Genomic DNA, 18,012 nt, shown 5'->3' on the forward strand with positions numbered 1-18,012 from the left:
GTAGCAGGGCCACCAGGCATTTGTTAAATGAATGATAAGAATCTTTGAACAATTATGACTTTGTGCATGGTAATCTAGATGGGTTTGGGTAATGTCCTCTGGCTTTTTCATCTGTCCTTGAGTCACTGAAGAAATTCATGCCATCTTTCTGAGTTACATTACATTATTTCTATCCTTTTATTAGAACTTGGGGTGCTTGGGTGGCTCAATCAGTTAAGTGTCCTACTTTGGCTCAGGTCATGATTTCATGATTCATGGGTTCAAGCCCGGCATTGGGCCTGGGAATGACAGCTCAGAGCCTGGAGTTGTTTCATATTCTGTTTTCCTCTCTCTCTCTGAGCCTCTCCCATTTGCATTCTCTCTCTCTTTCTCAAAAATATATAAACATAAAAAAAGGAACTTAGGCAGGGTCCATGTTTTTGGTTCCCATCAGAACTCTGCAGAAAATACCCTGAACATTGCCATCTTCTTCAAGTACTGAGGTATTCTTCATACTCCTTCCTTCTTAGAAGAAGGCCTGATCGTTTACCAAACTGAGAAGATAGAGGCTGTCCAAATGAACTTTTTCTGGGTCTTTCCTGTCCATCCCAGTAGTTCTCAGTTTCAGCACCAGATAAGATGTACACCCCTAGGCACTGGTGACTAGACTTTCCATGATATACTTAAGTGTCTCCATCCTCACTGCTTACCACTTATCCACTTATATGTGTACCCTGACCACACACAAGGACAAGTAGTCTCCTGGCTTAAAGACAGAAAGTATCCGAGCACATGGGTGGCTCAGTCAGTTAAGCATCTAACTTCAGCTCAGGGCATGGTCTCAGGGTTTGCAAGTTCAAGCTTTCCACTGGGCTCTGTGCTGATGGCTCAGAGCCTGGAGGCTCCTTCAGATTCTGTCTGTCTGTCTGTCTGTCTGTCTCTCTCTCTCTCTGCCACTTCTCTGCTTGCACTCTGTGTCTCTGTCTCTCTTTCTCTCCCAAAAGTAAGTGAAAACATTAAAAAGATTTAAAGACAAAATGTATCATCTCATGGAAAAATAATATCTTTCCTAGCTCCTCCTCAATGTATAGCCACCCTCCCCCCACCTACACACACAAACACATGTACATGCATACACAGAGCTTCATGGCTCATAATTGAAACTCTAAATATGTTTGTTGAATCAAGTAATAGGAAAGGTGCAAGTTAAAGTTCCTGAAAAAGAATTCAACTTTACCTAACTTAAGGTAAGAAGGGACATTTTTTGAGGAAAATATCTATTTGCTATCACATGTTTGGTAGAAAAGTTGAATCATCACGTGTTGGAAAAGATGGCTATGAGACCAATCTGTAGGTTTTAGAATCAGCATCTGCAAGGCAGTATCTGAAGGGAAATGTTGATAGTCAACCAGTTCAAACCATTCTCCATCATTTTGTCTATGCTCCAGGTTTAAATTTATGGGAGAGGGTCTAAAGTGGCTGAATTTGTTTCATGTCTAAGATGCAACCCATAGGAGGTGCCTCAATATGGATTTCTCCAGTAGCAGATACAGAGTCAAAGACTTGGGTGCTTTTACTGTATTTGGGAACTGGTGCCATAATTAAATATAGAGGAGAAAGTAGGCATAGTGAGACAGGGAAAAAAGAAAGATCTCATGAAGAACCACATAGAAAAACTTCTGAATTATCCCTTTGGAGGTTAGGAAGTAGAAAGATTTATTCCCAAACTCCTAGTCTCCATTATTTCATAACTTCCCAAGTGCATTCATATCCCATACTTCTGGATGGCTCTGGTTTGCAAACAAATGAGCTCTAATGATTGGAAACCAGAAAGAGCCATAGGGATGTGGGGCAGGGCATCAAGAGAATCTGCTACAAGAAGGTAGCACACCTTCTTTTAAGAATCCCATTGAGATTGAATGAACTGACCAGGATTAGATCTTCACCAGAAAATCAAGATGCCATTGTTGGGTGAAGGGGAATGGGTTGCGGGCAGACAAGATTACTATATACACACCTTAGAGAAGGTAATCAATAAATCAGAGAGGTTCAGAAAAATGTGCTTAGAGAAGCCTACAGTGTGGAAGATTTCATCCATTAAGAGAAAATTTTTTAAAAAGCTTATGGAAAAAGGTGGTTTCTCTTCACCAAATGCATTCTTTTGACCCAAGAAAACAGTCTGTCTTCCTGGTCTCTCTTCTTCAAGAATCCAATGTATATAAAAGCTCTACTGGATTACCACAACCATTGCATATTTCAAAGATAATTTATATGAATTTAACAAACCATTATTGTCATGTGTTTGCTTAGATCTCCTTGGTGCCATTTTCAGGTGAATAATTGCTAATTTAATTTTTGTTGAGAGAATAACATTACACTCAAATTCCTGTGTGAGAAACAAAAAAGGTGCTAATGACTAGACAGACTTGAGTTTCCATGGTAACATATTGCTCTCAAGGATCAAGTGTAATATTAAAATAGTGTTTCATTAGGTGACCCAGGTTTATTTTTAATATATTACATATGTAATATATAGCACATCAGTGATGTGGTGCATGAATTAGTGTCTCTGATATACACTCCAGAGCAGTGAGAACATTTTCAAGTCACTTCACTTTGCAGAGAACTGCTCCCAAAGCCATACTATATTGTTTTGTATCTATTCATCTTCCTTTACCTCTATGTAGCTGAATATATATATATATACATCAGTTATGGGTATCTGTCCTGGATCTTGAAAACCAGAATAAGCCTGAAAAAAGAGTAATAATTCTCTGTGAACATATGAATGTCTGCCATTGGAATATTCTCTGGGTCTAACATTCAAACTCTGGGGTCTAGCATCTCACTATTCTCTCCCTTATATTCAAAAAGAGATATTCAAATTTCTTTAAGAATGTTCTTTTATTTTCCTTCTCTAAGCCTTTGCTTAAGCTGTACCCTTTTCCATTCTGACTTTGCTTATCGAGTCTACTTATTCATCAAAGGCCAGTTGAAATGTTCCGTTCTCTCTTCTTCCAGGTCTTCTCCAAAGACCTGATGAGAAATCACTGACCTTCTTACTGCATTACCCAAAACTTCATTTCTACAGCTTTGATGGCCTTCTTAGGTTGATCTATTGTTCCCAAAGTTAACCAATGCTAGAGATGTTTCCCAAACATTTGATCTCATGGTTTGAGTCTATTCTTTCACCTTTAATGAATAGCGTTGAAGTCAGACAGACCTACTATGAATCCTATTTTCTCTTCTGCTTATTACCTACATGTCCTGGAGAAAGAGATATAACCTTCCTAAGCCTCCTTTTTCTCACCTATAAAATGGGGTTAATAACAGTTCCTATTTCATAGAGTTGTAAAGGTAAAATGAAATGCTAATTGATTATGATGATGATGATGATGAAGACAATGAAGTAGATGACATAATTACACTCATTGAGGTGTGCTTGAATATCCGAACAAAATTTAGATTGCATAAGTGGTCAACACAAGAAAGGTCCACATGACTTGAAAGAGCAGTGAGCAGTATGTACATCAATGCCCTGACAGAGTGAATGCATCTCCTGAAATTTATTGAGCATTTTTAATCATTTGGATGTGCTAGCCTCTAGGGGAAAATGTAATTACAATGGGTGCTTAAAGTCTTGTAATGATGTCTCAAATCTCCCAAAATTATTTCCTAGCTCAGAACATAGACGTGACCTGACTCCTGCTAGTATCTCAAGAATGCTCTTTCTATCATTTTCCTAGATTTTGCAGATTTCTCTCCCCCCTCTATATTTTTATGCTTACAATTTTCTTTTCCTGGATTTCTTTTCATTATCTTTTTCACCATTTATTGACTAATGTTTCTCAAGATTTAGCTCAAGGATTGCGATTCTCCTCCTTTGGCAAAGTTTCTTGGACTTACCCTCCTCCAAAACTTGGTAAAAAGTCCCCTTTTATTCTTAAAGCTCCTTGTGTATATCTATCTTTACACTTTTTTCTCTTGGACTGTAATTGATATAAGTTACTTAACCTTCCATGCAAGCAAATTAGAATTACTTTTTTTAAATCTCTGTGGCATCATAATTTGGCATAGTAGCTGGAGCTTAATATGAACTTAATAACAAACAAGCACAGAAATCAATGTAGTAATCATTAGTGCTACCTGACAGCTGTGGCATATTAGAATATTATTCAGTAAGTATTCACTTCCATTCCTTCACCTTAAAGAGAGAAATTTATTTCCTGCCTCAGTTAGAGTAAGCTTGGTGATATAACTCTGGTTATTAGTGGTGATGGCACAAGTAAATATGGGAAATGAACTTGTGTTATTACTAGGTAATCATTAGTTCCAAAGAGAAAGAAAACAGAGCAGATCTATGCCCAATCAGTAACTTAAAGCCAACCCTCTTCATACCCTACCTAGATTACCCAAGCCCCACCTGACCAACAAACACATGGATATGAAATAAATCCTTATTGTTGAAAGTCACTGAATTTTGGGTTGGTTGATTAAGCAGAATTTTTGTGGATATTGTGGCATGAGAACATAATCAGTAGCTAACCGTGTAGCCACAATGAAAACCTAAACTATGTGAAGTTGGCTTTGGAACTGAGTAACAGGAAAGGAGGCTGGGAAAATGTCAACTTATGTTATGTAGTGAAAACCAGTAGGTGAAACTATCACTTGTGGTAACTGGAAGAAAGGAAATTCTATCTGATTTATATTAGCACTAGGCAAATAAATTCCAGAAATGTTGATTCTGTGAACTAACTTACTAACTACATTTTACCAGGTGTTACAAGAAAGAGAACTTCTGAAAAGGATAAACTAGATTGTGAACATAATTGAGAGGGAAAATATATGGGAATTGAATGGTTAGAAATTATATTTTTTTCTTTGCCAAATATAGCCTGAGAACAAAGGATTGGACATTGTGTCATAGTCTACAAAGACCAACTCAAGGTGTGGCTGCCTGTTTTTTGTTAAGTCCTCTTGAGGAATTAGTATGGTGATCAGTAGGTCTTTTTAGCTGGATAAAGAGGGGGAGAGAGAAGGAGAGAGAGAAATAGGGAAGAGAAAGAAAGGAAGGAGAAGCAGAAGGAGGAGAGGAAAAATGTCTCAGAGTTGTGGAAGAAGGTTTTAGCATACGAAATTTTGTGAGATCAAACATATAGGAAATCCACAAAGGTTTTGAGAAAGTTATATTAGAAAACACACAAATACACACACACACACACACACACACACACACACACACACACACACACACTAGACTAAAAGAGACAGACTGTTGGGGTACCTGGGAGGCTCAATCAGTTAAGCGTCTGACTTTGGCTCAAGTAATGATCTCTCAGTTCATGGGTTAAGCCCCATGCCATACTGTGTGCTGACAGCTCAGAGCCTGGAGCCTGCTTCAGACTCTGTGTCTCCCTCTCTCTATGCCTCTCCCTCACTCACGCTCTGTCTCTGTCTCTCAAAAATAAATAAACATTAAAAAATAAAATAAAAAATAGAGTCAGAGACTGTTGAAGATGTAAAAATACCTCTGTTCCTCCAGTTTCTACAGGGAGGAAGCAGGCTGAGAAATCTGCTCAGAAACCAAAGCACGCATCCTTCAATAGTTTCTTCAGAAGTGGCCAAGGAGGAGAATCCCCCACAAAGTAGAGCTTTGAACCGTGTAGAACAAAAGACTGAGGAGCCACTTTGAGAAAGCAGAACAAAGACTTAATCTAAGAATATTTTTTTTACAAGCTAATGTTTTCTCAGCAAGATTTCAGAATTTCCCAAAGCCATATATTACCACATACCTCTTATTTTCCCCTCTTCAGAAGTGTTTACTGTGATTCTTCTGTACATGTTTCAATACTATATGTTGGGTGTGAGAAGGCAAATAACTTGTCTTTTAGTTCCTTAGTCACTGTATAAAGAGAAACTAAAATTGGACTGAATGTAGATATATAATTCTGGACTTGGCTACTGGTGTCTTGATTGGAGACTTGAGATCTTAGAGTTGGGTTGGTACATTCATCGGTAAGAGTGGTGTGAATATTTATGATTTTAGTAGCTGTCCTACTACCCTACCCAGATCTCCTTACGCAGGACCAAAGTACTCATTCCTCTGCTGTTGGGACTCTTGCCTGCTGATGACTGAACCAGAGACTCTTCTAAATAGTTATCTCTGGCCTCAGGAAGCTGCCTCACCATGTACACATATACCCTCCATTGAGATAGCCCGTGTTGATTCAGATGGGACAACTCTGTACGGCTATGTAGGGGAGGCCTCTGTTGAACTGTGTCACAATTTATCCTACTTCCTTCATTCCCAAAGGTGTTGTTCTGGTGAGAAATGCCAAAAAGTGTCTTGTGAAGAGATATCTGTCTTATAGCCAGTTTCCAGGAAACACAACCAAGAGAGTAGGAGCCAAAAGTGGTCTAAGAAAGTAGACTCTAAAATCGGATCTGGGATATAGATCAGTATCAGCTGCCTGACAGTGAGGACCCCATCAGTGGTGATAGATGAAGTGTGGGTGTCATGTTGCATTCGGTGGCAGTGCAACTTTAAAAACTTTTACAAACATTGTGTGGGATAGGACAGCAGTAGAAAGGAATACCTGATATCTCAGGCATGTGAAAAGTTCAGTGAAAGTAGTACTACTTGAGTGGAAAGAGAAGCAGGCTAAAGTATATGCATACATTCATGGGCAGTGGTGAATTGCTTGGCTGTTCACCAAGTTTCTGGATGGAGAAAGTTTGAATAATTAGGGATAAGGAGGCCTGAGGAAGCAACATGTAGAGAGACCTATGTGAGTGGACACAAGTTAGGAAAAATCTTTGTCTTACCTGTTGATGCATATCAGAGAGTATCTATCATATGAGAAATACCAAACAAACAAGTAGAGAGATAACTTGGTTAGTTGACATCAATTGATACAGTGGACACCGTGGCAGGGATGGAAGCCATGCTTTGTCCCAACAGCAGAGCTTCCTGTTACCATGACTCATTTAGCTACTCGTGCTGCCCAGTGTCCAGCCTGCCAGTAAGATGCCAGTGCTGAGACACCACACAGCACCATTGGTCAAGGTGACCCAGTCAACCAGTTGGTAGCAAGTTGGTTACATGGACACCTATTTTCCCTCACAAGGAAAGTGAGTAGTTTTGACTTTAGCTTATACATAATCTGGTTTGAGTTTTCTTTTTCTCCCTCAAGTGTCTTAGTCAGCACCCTTTTCTAGAGACTTACATAATATTTGATCCCCTGGTGTGGGAGACTGCATAATATATCACATTGGCCCAAAGAACCACCTTTAAAACAAAGAATATGGAAAGTAGGCACATCCCACCTTGGTCTTCTCACACATTGCACTCCACCCAAGAGTTGCTGGCCTGCTAGAGTGACAGTGTCACTGACACACTATTCTGGAGATAACCCAACTCTGTGATGAAAGGGTCCATTCTTTGGGAAACAAAGTGTAAATCAATAACCATTATGTATGTCCACTGAAGGTAGATTATATGCATATTCCTAGATCAAGCAGTGAAGTGCAAGTGGTCCAGTGCTTTGGTCAATGTTAGCACTTTGGGGATTTATGCTTCTAGGCTCTGTAATACCAGCGACCCTCATTCTCATTGTGTGAATGCATCAACCAGGGGCACAGTAGGAATCCCATTAGACATTTGGCTGCTCAAAAACTACAAGCTCCTATGCCAAGATACCACTGGGTAAAGAGTCACCATCCTGGCAGAAGAAACACATGCTGAAACCAGGATAAAGCAGTGGTATTCTAGAAAAGGGGGTATGGAGACATACGTTTGTCTCCAAACTGATTCATAGATCTACTTCCTAACTTTGACTGTAAATGAAGAAATGAAGCAGCCGTGGCTTGAGAAGGATAGTATGAACATGAGCTCAGGCCCTTCATGGATAAGGCTCTGGTTCACAGCAGGTAAGTCATGTAGACCAGCTGAAGTACTAGCTGAGGTACTAGTAGAGTACTAGTACAGATTTCAGAAGGGGTAGTAGAGGAAAGGAATAAAAAATGGACATTGCTTCTCTTAGATCAGCTGTGGCGGTGAGAGCTGTAGTTCATCCTATTAAGTTTCTTCTGGAAGTTTCCCCATGAAGGAATAGAGATAAACCAAAAATTTCAAGGATCTCTTCCGAGTTGAGTGAACTTATTGGGAGCAGATGGTTGTGAACGGTGAGAGGGGTGGGGAGTGGTTCTGCGCTTTCCAGAGTTCCCAGTCAGAACTGAAACACACATTCCTGCAAATTCTTAGGATTTTCTTTGCCATTTTACAACTCACAGCCATTCCTTCTCTGGAAATTTCCTTCAGCCTAAGGAAATTACCTCACCCAAGTATACATCACCTGCCCAGAGAACAGCTATAATCTAAATGGTTGGTCAATTCAGGGGTTCAAAGGCCAAGCCTCCATGTTTCAGTTAGGAGCATTCTAGCCTTTAGAGCTCGTCTATGGGTTGAGGAATTTCTAGAATTTCATGACCACTCTTCTTCTCTTTCTGTCCAAACCTGCATCTCACTCTTTCAGAGGAACTGTTCTCACAATACTGAGAGCACTCCAAACCAACTATTCACATGCAGATCCATGAATCAGTCATTCTGTCAGTAGAAAAAAGAGGGCAACAGTTGTAGATTATATTTTTCAGCAACTATTCACACCTTCCCCATTACATGGAAGGAGTAGAAACAATTGCTCTATTGGACTTGGCCAAGTGTCTTGCTTTGGCTAATGAGAAATTAATGAGCATAGCAAAAGCAAAGGATTAAAATGTGCTTGTGTACTTGGGCTTTCCCCTCTTTTCTGTGGTTTGCAAAACCAAGGAGTGTTAGATATACATGCAATAGACAGAGACCCAACCTGGAACTTGGAACAAAGTCTGAGTAAGCCTAGCTTAGAGTAGCCCAACCCAGGTGATCTACAGGTATGAAAGCAAGAAATAATAAGAGCAAGGAAATAATTGTATTCTATCGAGTGCTGTGGTGATTTGCTAAGCCACATTATCTCATACAGAGCTGATCAATACACTCAATATTTTCAATTTTCTCCCATATTGTACACACATTAAGCTAGATTTGGTGCCATCAGGGTGAGTGAAATGAAGAGAGGATTTAGGCCATTTTATGGTGATTCAAGTAATGGAAGCTCTTCTTGATTTTTTAAGAGAGACTATTGTAAATATTTCAATTTCTTTTCAAATCCTTTGGATGCCAAACTTGTGCCTCTTCATCATGGAATACCACGCAGAAATGCAAGGATCACAAAGCACCTCTATTTTACTGGAGTTACATTTGTACCACATTCAATTCAGCTCAAGCAACACCATTAAGTCGTTTTTTGGGGCAAGTCACAGTCCTGGGGGTGGGTATATAAAGAAAACATGGATCTTGTCCATTAGCCCGCTGTGTGGGGTAATGTTCTTTGAGGAAAATTAATGCTAAACAGATGGCTGTAGTATCTGTAGTGATGGCAGGAAGCACAGGAGACCATGGGAGCAGAGAGCATGGATGCACCACGGAGACCACGTGTGCCTGGGGTGAGTGTGGGTGTTGTTGAGAGGTGCCTGTCATGGTGCATAGTCAAACTACTGAACAGTCTAAATGTCATTTAGGGGGTGCCTGGGTGGCTCAGTCTGTTAAGGGTCCAATTTCACCTCAGGTCATGATCTTACGGCTCATGGGTTGGAGCCCCGCTTCGGGCTCTGTGCTGACAGCTCAGAGCCTGGAGCCTGCTTTAGATTCTGTGTCTCCCTCTCTCTCTGCCCCTTCTCCAGATTGTGCTCTAACTCTCTCCCTCTCAAAAATAAACAAACATTAAAAAAATTAAACAAATAAATGTCATTTAGGATGTGGAAAGGGAGACATCACCTCTATGGCTCGACTGGGGGAGATCAGAGGGAAGTTTATGGAATTAACTTGCTCTCAGAGAAACCTTCAGCAAAAAGGAAGGTTTCAGTCATTCTCTGCTTATTTCAGCCAAGGAAATCGGGACATGTCTCTCATCCAATCCAAAGTGATGCCACAATCCAGTGACAGAGAGAAACCAGCTGGGCAGGTGCATGGGATGACACAGCACAGCATGGATTACTAAGCCAGACTCTGGAAAACATCCCACGGAAGTGTGATTTTCCACTGTGGGCAAAGGGCTGTGTGCTGGGGCTAAGTATGTGTGCAAATGTGAATGCATTTGCTCTCTGGGAAACTTTCTGGAGAAACTCTTCAATATAACTCTACTGCACTATTTTTTATATTTATTATTAATTTTTAATGTTTATTTATTTATTTTTGAGAGACAGAGAACGAGCAGGGGAAGGGCAGAGAGAAGGAGATACACAATCTGAAGCAGGCTCCAGGCTTTGAGCTGTCAGCACAGAGCCCAATGCGGGGCTCAAACTCATGAACGGTGAGATCATGACCTGAGCCGAAGTCGGCCACTTAACCAACTGAGCCAGCCAGGCACCCCTCTACTGCACTTTTAAACTCTGTTTAATGTGAAACCAGACTCTTATTTACCATCTGGGGCTCGCATTTCTGTGGCTGATCTTATGCACCTTGAAGAAGAGCTAATGTTTTAGCATCTTGAGCTGCCAGAATTTCACGTGGACACTGCATACAAGGGAGGGAATGCAGACACTATGCTGCTCTGTGAAGTGAGTATTTTCTTCACCACTCTTCCCGTTATATAACAGATGAATAAAGATTCAGAGCTGTCAGCCCCTCAGCTACAGTGTAAGTGTTGGTATTTGGGTTCAAGTCCTGGGGTCCCACATTCTAAAGCCCATATATTTTCCATACATCACTTGATCTCAATAAACTTCTTGAATTTAAGCCAAATAAATATTGTCTTCTAATATTTTCTTTTTAATCAGTGGACCTGTGAGTGCACTTCTTAGCTAGCTGGTCCAAAAATAACTTATATACTCGGTGATGATGTGGGTTCTATAATTATGGCGTGGAATAACTAGTACCTATTAAGTTTGAAACATTTTAGACACACATGCAGGTATGTTAAGCATGTTGCGTTTTGGCAAAATCAATTGAATGTGTGCATGCATGTATGCGTGTCTGTTTACCTGAATTCCCAAAGGTATACACGAATGTTAATAATGTTTACCTTGCGGGGCACCTGGGTGGCTCAGTCAGTTACGCGTCTGACTTTGGCTCGGGTCATGATCTGGTGGTTTGTGAGTTTGAGCCCCGCGTTGGGCTCTGTGCTGACAGCTTGGAGCCTGGAGCCTCCTTCAGATTCTGTGTCTCCTCCTCTCTCTGCCTCTCCCATGCTCATGCTGTGTCTCCTCTGTTTCTCAATAATAAATAAAATTGTTAAAAAAATAATGTTTACCTTTGCATGCAGGTAATGTTTACCTTTCTTTTTATTTTTCTGCCATGAATAGTCTATTCTTTCTGGAAGAACATCTATGTTTCACTTTTACAAACATAAAACAATAAAGTAATTTCCCTTTTGGAAAGAACAATCTCTTGCACACATTTGGTCCTTTGTGAGTCAGGATCTCAGTATTATAGGAAAATCCTGGGATTAGCTAACAACTAGCAAAGCTGCCGGAAATAAAACAAGGGCTGAGTGAGGTTCCTACAAACCCCCTCTCTAATAAATCTGTCCCGTCCGCCTGTGAGCAGGTGTGATTTATGATTGACCCTGGTCTCTGCTACCACAGCCAGGTGCACGTGTATAGCCTCTTACAGCTTAGAAGGTCCTTTTCTCTGATCTTTTCTTTCCACCCAAGTGCCCTCTGTATGAAGAACAAGTCCAGGCATTTGTTTTTTCCATATTTATGTCAAGGAAGTGATTTTCAGAAACATTAAGTGACTTGCCAAGTCACACGCCGGGCTGAGCGATGGACTGGTAGGAAGCATTGGAAGAGGGTAAGTAAAGGTTATGTATCTTCATAACTACTGTCTTTGCGATTCGTTGTCTTTCCTCCAGCTTCTCTTAGACAAATTAGATAGTCTCTCCTCTAAGAAATATTGCACATACTTCTCATGCTTCCTTACATATGTCTTCTTGAGGGAAGACAGCATTTTCATTCCATGGTACTTCTCTAAATCCCTGACATGCAGCAAGTGCTCATGCTTGGTGAGTGACTATGTCTCATATCCTGGACCCCCAAAGTGCAATTTGAAAGAGAACTAAAGAAAGAATAGGGCCCTTTTATTGACACTGTGGAGCTCCAGGAGTTGGAGCATGAAGGTTGGGTTCTGACTCTCTACATAATTTCTAAAAACAGCAACTCTTACATCTATCTTGATGTGCTAGGACTGGCTGGTATCAGCTCACGAGAACTGATTGCTAAAATTATGAAGAAGTTTGTGAGCTAATTAAGCTCATGTTATCAGCTTGCAATTGGCCATGGTGTTACAGCATGAAAATTGGCAAAAGATACCAGTCAGGAATTTTTTTAAGTTTATTTATTTTTGAGGGAGACAAAGACAGCATGAGTTGGGGAGGGTCAGAGAGAGAGAGGGATATGCACTGTTAGTGCAGAACCTGATGTGGGGCTCAAACCCACAAAACCCTGAGGTCATGATCTGAGCTGAAACCAAGAGTTGTGCACTCAACTGACTGAGCCACCCAGGTGCCACTAATTTTTTTTTAACATGTATTCATTTATTTTGAGAGAGAGAGAGAGAGAGAGAGAGAGAGAGAGCGAGCGCATGAGTAGGGAAGGGGCAGAGAGAGAAGGACAAGAGAATTCCAAGCAGGCTCCACGCTGTCAGTGCAGAGCCCGACACTGGACTCGGACTCACCAGTAGGGATTTTTAAAAATTCCTGACCTGAGGACTTCAGTATTCTGCATGTCTGCTGCTGCTGTAAACGTGGTGGCCACACTCCTCTCTCCCCTTGCTCTACCCACAGTCATAGAGGACTGAGTTGCTCAAGTCTCCATGCAGGATGGGGGACACACACAGGGGGTATTGGGAGAGACTGGGGGGTAAGTGAGTTGTTTTGCTTTGACTCAGTGACTTAAGGCAGAGAGGGGACCTGAACCTTGTCTTTCAACTGTGCCAATGCTTTCTCTTCGACACAGCCATATCAGGAGGCCTTAGATAATTTCCAGGTAAAGGTCAACTCTGTCACCTGCCTAAGTGGATGTCACCAACTGGAGAGCAGAGAGGCACGTTTCCTCCTTGACCTCTGCCAGGTTGTGGAGCTGCCACAAAAGAGCCGAATGCTCTAAGGAATGTGAAGAAAAAGACAGTGCCATTGCTGATGGTGGTCCTTATAACATGCCCCACCTTGTACTAAACATGTTCATATACAGAGTTATTTGATCCTTGTGTCAACTCTGCAGTAACAATAATAGCTAGCTTCCATCAAGCAAGAACGTGTGTGACCTAATGCTAGGGTCTATGCATAACTAGGAGGATTAAATGAGGTGGATTAAAGCCCCTGCCCTGGAGGTGCCCAGGGTCTGGCAAATAATCTAAGCAAATAATCACAGCACATTACAGTCCACACAACCTATACCCCAAAAGCATCAATATCAGCAACAAAGATAATAATAAATGATAACTCATTGCTTATCCTGTGCCAGGCACTGTTCTAAGTATGTGACATGGATTACACCATGAAATCCTCCCCTATGGATGAGCTATCATTATTATCCCCATTTCAGAGACAAGGAAACTGAGGTACAAGAAAGACAAAGACAACAGAAAGAAAGGCTAAGCGTGCATCTTCCACCATTATACCACACTACCAATAAAACAGAACTTCCTGTTTGGTAAATAAAGGAATCGAGATAGAAATAGTTAAAGTGAAGGCTTGAACTCACAGAGCTGTAAGTGACAGAGACGGACTTCAATGCAGGACAGTCTAACTTCAGGGGAGAGGTTTTCTTAATACAATTGATCATGGAGTTCGTGATGGTGGAGATGTGTTAAATCATGTCACCACTCGGAATAAGGCTCCTCAGCCAGACACATTCTCAGAGAGAATGAACTGGAGATTATTAATTGCCTTCCATGGACAGAAGGTCAAGTTATACAGTCAAAAGCCATAAAACCAGTTGATTCAGAGACCATAGTAGAACTGGGGTCTCTCCATAAATCCTCAGACCCTCTTCCTCTGCTTTCCATAGACTGTCCTCTCAAGAGGATACAAAGCACAGAGACTTGGATTACTGGTCTGGTCAATATCACTTCCTGTGCTAGGGGAGACTCAGGAGTCCTGAATTTGAGGCTATGATTTCTAGGCATTCACTGTTTGAACTTAAACCTGCTTCTCCCTCCCTCCCTCCCTCCCTCAAGGTAAAATGGTGTGCTCTGGGGAATAGACTGAATGATCCCTTGATGCCTTTCAGAGCTAATATTATATTCTAAGTTTAGCTGGATAAACGCTTGCTGAGAAAGAGTCACACTCTATAGCTTTAGATGGGAAAGACCTTTATGACAGGAGATTTGGGAGAATTAAGAAATCATCTAAGAATCACTGAGCAGGCCTCGAATGGAAGAATACTGGTGCATCCTCAGGGACACAGTAATTAAAGCTGAAGAATATTTAGAAATTAAAGATTTCTAGAAGAGATGTCAGCAAAAAGCAGAAGACATGCCAGCAACCTCTGGGAGACCTGCTCAAAGGTTCATAGGTAAGGGAAACAGGGCCAGAGCCTGTGGGATGGAAAGCTGTTATAGCACTATCTGTGTGAAAGAAAAATAGTGAATCAGAGCCAGATCAGTACAAAGAAGCGATGCTGGAGAACACTAATATCAGGTGAACTTCTGCAAAGAGTTGTTGAAATGGAGGAACAAATAAGATTGGGGAAAACCCTCATGATCATTGCTGTATCTCCACCTCAGTGTCAGAAATAAAACCTCAGGGTTTGGAGGTATTGCATAATAGACTGGAAGTACCACTTCACACTTGGCCATCACTTGTTGGAGGTGGGGGTGGTCATGCACTGAAAATGATTACAATGCAGAGGAAAGGTAGGACTGAGAAATCAAGTAAGATCTAAGGTATCAAGTAAGATTGAAGGTCCTAGATGTAGCTATTCCTGAAGCCATACTTTCTCTTACGAGAGTTCATCAATAACCCTGACTTCTTTTTTTTTTATTTTTTTAAGTGTTTTATTTAGTTTTGAGACAGAGACAGAGCATGAGAAGGGGAGGGGCAGAGAAAGGGAGACATAGAATCTGAAGCAGGCTTGAGGCATTGAGCTTTCAGCACAGAGCCTGATGTGGAGCTCGAACCCATGAACATGAGATCATGACCCAAGCCGAAGTCGGAGGCCTAACCGACTAAGCAACCCAGGTGCACCAATACCCTTAACTTTTTTTATGCCTTAAACTTTATGGGTTAGTTGTTTCATCTGCGATCAGAAGAATCCTGGTGCCTAATATAAACTCACGATTTTCATGTAAATATGGACCTATATATGTGAAAAAGCCTAGGAATAAAAAGCACCTCATAGTTGAGCACTGCATGGCCTGGATATTAATATCCAATTACTGTTATCCAATAAGGAGCCAGAGGTTTTTGGAAAAATGGCTTATTTCTGGTCTGGGACAGGGAAAGTACAAGGTAGGCCTGTGATGTGTTGTACCAGAAAGCAAGAAAGAACTCAAAGACCAGTGGGCCATGTCCAAAGAACAGAGGAGCAGAGGGAAGGAGCTCCCATAGGCCAATTTTTGGAAGTTGAAACATCGAAAAGACTAATGACAGGGTACCTGGCTGACTCAGTCAGAAGAGCATATGACTCTTGATATTAGAGTCAAGCCTCACATTACTTAAATAAATTAAGCTTAAACAAAGTTTAAAAAATAGAATAATGAAAATAACTGATTGTAGTCATTACATTTTTAAAAATCCACAAATCTATAATGATGAGAAAGAAAGAGAATGGAAAACAAAAGGGAAAACGCTCTTCTATACAGAAGTAGAATAATATTTAGAAAGAATTGCAGAATTTGGGGAAAAAACAGATGTTTTCATCGATTTTGGCATTGATCACCAATAGAAGCAAAACCATTAATAAAAAGTTTGAGGAAAACCAGATATTCCATGATGCCAAAACACTCCCACCCCCTACAACCCCGCAGGTAGCAACCTAACAGCAAGAGGAAATACATATTATTTTAAATGTTGGCCGTCATCTTAACCAAATGATCAAACGTTACCTCACTAACATCAGGGAAACCCAACAGTGCTTTTCTCCATTTGTGATATAATTTGGCCTGGCAAAAAATGTCCAACTTGAATCTAATCAAGATTCAATTTGACAGAAAATGTAGGAGGCAAGGGGGAAAAATCCCAAAATGTTCAATGACCCCAGGAGGAAACAATGAGATAAATACAGAGGAGGAATATTCTATATGATCACTCACTTGGACTCTCCCAGGAGTCCATGTTAGTTGGAGGAGAAAAAAGGGAAAAAATAGGGTTGGTATGTTTGTTTTAGGTCATAGGGATTGAAGAAATATAATAATCAAAGACAAGGCATACAACTTTGATGGAATATTGGTTAAAATAAAAAATCTTTAGAAAGGTTCTGAGGACAATTGAGGAACTGTAAATATAGTTTATTAGACGAAATTATGAAATAATAGTGTATATTTGTGGTAAAGGCATTGTGGCCTTATACAACAATGTCTTTTATTCTTAGCACAGGCATGCGGAAGTGTTTCCAGAAGAAACGTCATGATATCTGCATCTTACTTCCATATGGACCAGGAAAAAACATATACAAATATATGTGTTTGTGTACATGAATATAGAGAGATGGAGCAACCATGACAAAATCTTAACAATTGTTGAAAATTGATAGAAGTTCTACATGTGTTCATCGTATTAGCTAAGGGGTCAGAGAATTTTTTCTGTTAAAGGTAAATGCTACCTTACCCGGTAGTGTTGTTTACATAAAAGGGTGACTATAGTAAGTAAGAGATATTTTCTGCTCTGTGGGTCATAAGGTCTCTGCCTCAGCTCCTGGCACTGCCCTAATAGTCCCAAAGCCACCATAGATGATGAATCCAGGGATGGGCATGGCTCTCAGGCATGGCTGGCCAATCCCTTTACTACTCTTCTAACTGTTATGTAATTGTAGATTCTCATCATGTAAAGTTAAGAGAAAGAAAAGGGATCCTGCTGTGTAAGGTCGAAGTATGGAATACCCATAATGAAACAGTGATGGACAGTGGTTGGATGGAGGGTGCCCTGTGGTCCCTGCTAAAAGCCTGGAGTTTTGTGTGTCGGTAATGGACAGTTAATGAAAACATTGCTTACTCAACTGCCTCTTCTCACAGCTTGAGCTCCAAATCACAATGCATTTTTACATTTTACCCTTTTGGATTTTCCTCACTTCCATGTAGGTTATTGTTGTTTCCTCTTACCTCCAAATGCTTCTTATGTATATTTAATAAGATTCAAAAATATCTAGATGTACTCAGGTCTGCCTCTATTGATTTCCCCAGTTAGCAACTGTGTAAAAAGAAGAAAAGGTTTTGACGATTTGTGAACCAGTAGCAGGAGATTATTTCATTCCTTAAAACCTCACCTCAGGGCTGCCTCCTTTGGCAAGACTTATCTACTTTGGCAGCTGGGGGATTCTGGGACTTCCTCCTTCCTGACATGAACCACAAATAGGCATGGAGCTGGTAAGGGAATTCATTGGTTTGGAAAAGAGAGCAGACGGAGGTCTCAAGTAAATGGACAGGAAATGCTAAAATGCTGTCCCTTCAGGATCAATCAGCTCTTAGCTTGCATTTTATCTAAGTAGGCACTAGAACGAGAGACTGGAGTTTTTTGTTTAGTAAAGCTGCTGCTTCCCAAGATCTCCATGGACCTCAGCTTACACAATGCCTCCACCTGTGCTGTCTCTGGATGGGGGACAGCCTTATTAGACAAACGGTCTGTTGGAAAGAGTCAGTTGGCCTCATCTGGCAATTAGGCTAAAGATAAGCTATTCATCTCTTTCATATTTGCAGATAAAGTCATGCTTCTCTTTCAAGGGGTTCTCTCTGGGGATAGATGGCATTTCCAACCACACGGTTTTGACTGATAGTATTGGCAC

Source organism: Suricata suricatta, chromosome 15 (genome assembly GCF_006229205.1).
Source record: "Suricata suricatta isolate VVHF042 chromosome 15, meerkat_22Aug2017_6uvM2_HiC, whole genome shotgun sequence".
In the NCBI taxonomy this organism is placed as follows: domain Eukaryota; kingdom Metazoa; phylum Chordata; class Mammalia; order Carnivora; family Herpestidae; genus Suricata; species Suricata suricatta.